The sequence below is a fragment of the Meriones unguiculatus genome, assembly GCF_030254825.1.
Source record: "Meriones unguiculatus strain TT.TT164.6M chromosome Y unlocalized genomic scaffold, Bangor_MerUng_6.1 ChrY_unordered_Scaffold_25, whole genome shotgun sequence".
Taxonomy (NCBI): Eukaryota; Metazoa; Chordata; class Mammalia; order Rodentia; family Muridae; genus Meriones; species Meriones unguiculatus.
The window spans coordinates 27,228,985-27,232,102 of record NW_026843710.1 but is presented as its reverse complement, the minus strand read 5'-3'; positions in this window follow the sequence as shown (position 1 = coordinate 27,232,102).

Sequence of the window (3,118 nt, the reverse complement as noted above, 5' to 3'; positions counted from 1 at the left end):
AAACAATCCTCTACAATAAAAGATCTTCCAGAGGTATCTCCATCCCTGATCTTAAGTTGTACTATACAGCAACAGTTTTAAAAACTGCATGGTACTGGCATAAAATCAGAATGGTGGATCAATGGAACCGAACAGAGGACCCAGAAATAAACCCACACACTTATGGACACCTGATCTTTGACAAAGACACCAAAACCATACAATGGAAAAAAGATAGCATCTTCAACAAATGGTGCTGGTCTAACTGGATGTCTACTTGTAGAAAAATGAAAATAGATCCATACTTGTCACCCTGCACAAAACTGAAGTCCAAGTGGATCAAAGACCTCAACATAAAACCAGACACATTAAATCGGCTTGAAAAAAAAGTGGGAAATACCCTAGAACTCATTGGTACAAGGGAAAACTTTCTGAACAGAACACCAACAGCACAGGCTCTAAGAGTAACAGTCAATAAATGGGACCTCATGAAACTGAAAAAGTTCTGTAAAGCAAAGGACACCGTCATCAAAACAAAGCGACCACCTACAGATTGGGAAAGAATCTTCCCCAACCCTTTATCTGACAAAGGACTCATATCTAGTATATTTAAAGAACTAAAGAAGCTGAAAAGCAGCAAACCAAATAATCCACTTAAAAAATGGGGAACAGAGCTAAACAGAGAATTCTCTGTAGAGGAATACCAAATGGAGGAGAAGCACTTAAAGAAATGCTCAACCTCACTAGCCATTAGGGAAATGCAAATCAAAACTACCCTGAGAATTCACCTTACACCCATGAGAATTGCCAAGATCAAAAACTCAAGTGACAACACATGCTGGAGAGGTTGTGGAGAAAGGGGAACCCTTATGCATTGCTGGTGGGAATGTAAACTTGTACAACCACTCTGGAAATCAATCTGACGCTTTCTCAGACAACTGGGAATAGCGCTTCCTCAAGATACAGCCACACCACTACTGGCCATATATCCAAAAGAGGCTCAAGTACACAAAAAGGACATTTGCTCAACCATGTTTGTAGCAGCTTTATTTGTAATAGCCAGAAGCTGGAAACAACCCAGATGCCCCTCAACTGAAGAATGGATGCAGAAATTTTGCTACATCTACACAATGGAATATTACTCAACAATGAAAAATAAGGAAATCATGAATTTTACAGGTAAATGGTGGGATCTGGAAAGGATCATCCTGAGTGAGTTGTCCCAGAAGCAAAAAGACACACATGGTATATACTCACTCATATAGACATACAACATAGGACAAACCCACTAAAACCTGTGCATCTAAAGAAACTAAGCAAGAGAGAGGACCCTAACTAAAATGTCCAATCCCCATCCGGCAAGGCAAAGAGGATGGACATCAGAAGAAGAAGAAAACAGGAAACAACCTAGGAACCTACCACAGAGGGCCTCTGAAGGTCTCTGCCCTTCAGACTATCAAAGCAGATGCTGAGCCTGATGGGCAACTGTTGGGCAGGTGAATGGAATTTTAGGTAAGAACTGGGAAATAGTAAGAGCTGGAGAGGACAGGGTCTCCACAAGGAGAGCAACAGAACAAGAAAATTTGAACACAGGGAACTTCCCAGAGACTCATACTCCAACCAAGGACTATTCATGGAGATAACCCAGAACCCCTGCACAGATGTAGCCCAGGGCAGTTCAGAGTCCAATTGGGTTACATAGTGATGGGAAGAGCGACTGTCTCTGACATAATCTGATTGGCCTGCTCTTTGATCACCTCCCCCTGGGGGGGAACTAGCCTTACCAGGCCATAGTAGAGGACAATGCAGCCACTTTTGATGAGAACTGATAGACTAAGATCAGAAAAGAGAAGAGAACCTCCCCTATCAGTGGACCTATCAGGGGGGTGGCATGCAAGCAGAGGGAAGAGGGAGGGTAGGATTGGGAGGGGAGGAGGGAGGGGCTTATGGGGGGATGCAGAATGAATAAAGTGTAATTGATGAAAAATTTTTAAAAAAAGGGAAAAAATAATTTAAGAACCTTAAATGACTTTCAAAAGTTGAGGAAAACATGGAGTTATTCAATTGGCATGGAGCACGTCTTGCCCCTGGGGGCAATGGTCTCCTGAACCTACTCAGACCTCGGACACCACCACTGCTAGTTCTAGAACTGATGCAGGATATTCCAACGGGGGGTTTAAGGTTCTCATAATATTTCCTATAAGCCCACACCTGTTTGTTTATATCCCCCATTTTTATTCATTATTAGCAAGATAGAACCAAGTAATTGTGGTAATGATACTTGCTTTTCTGCCCAATGCTGGAATGCTAGTAAATTTAGGTATGCCCTGGTTACTCCCATGCCTCACTGGGTGCCTGTGCCCATTGATGCCCCTCACGCTATGACTCTCTTCAGACAGAAAAGGGATCTTGGAATTACAGCCACCATTGTTACTGCCATCTCATTGGCGGCTGTTGGAGCTACCACCAGGGCATTAGCCATGAGTCATACTGGGCAGACTGCTCAGACCCTGAATAATCATTTAGCCAATGTAGCTCATGCCTTAGTTGTACAAAAAGGAATTAATGCTCAACTAAAAGGAAGCTTGATGGTTTTCAATCAGAGGATTGACCTAGTGCAGGAGCAAATTGATACCCTATGTCAAATTGCTAAACCTGGCTGTCAATGAAAATATGCTGGACTTTAAGTCACTAGCATATAACATGAGAATTTTTCCTGTGCTGCAAATCTGTCTAAACAATTGTTGAGCTATATTTTAGGTAATTGGACTGGAGAATTCGATACTACGATGGAGCAGCTGAGAGTGGCCATTGTCACAGTAAATTCTACCAGAGTGGACGCAGGACTAGCCACAGGATTATCATCATGGATTGCTGCAGCCATGAATCATCTGAAGGAATGGGCGGGTATGGGAGCATTAGCAGGCCTTCTGATGTTGGTCTCCTTGTTTTGCCTGTGGTATATATGCAAGATTAGAGTCTCATAACAGCGTAATACAGCCATGATCATTCAGGCCTTTACAGTCATTGAAGCAGGACAGTCTCCCCAATCATGGTTGGCTACCATAAAAAGCTAAAATGTTATGCTCAGGATGTAAGGCTAAGCACTGCACTCAGGGTCAGCTGCTTTGGACCCAGA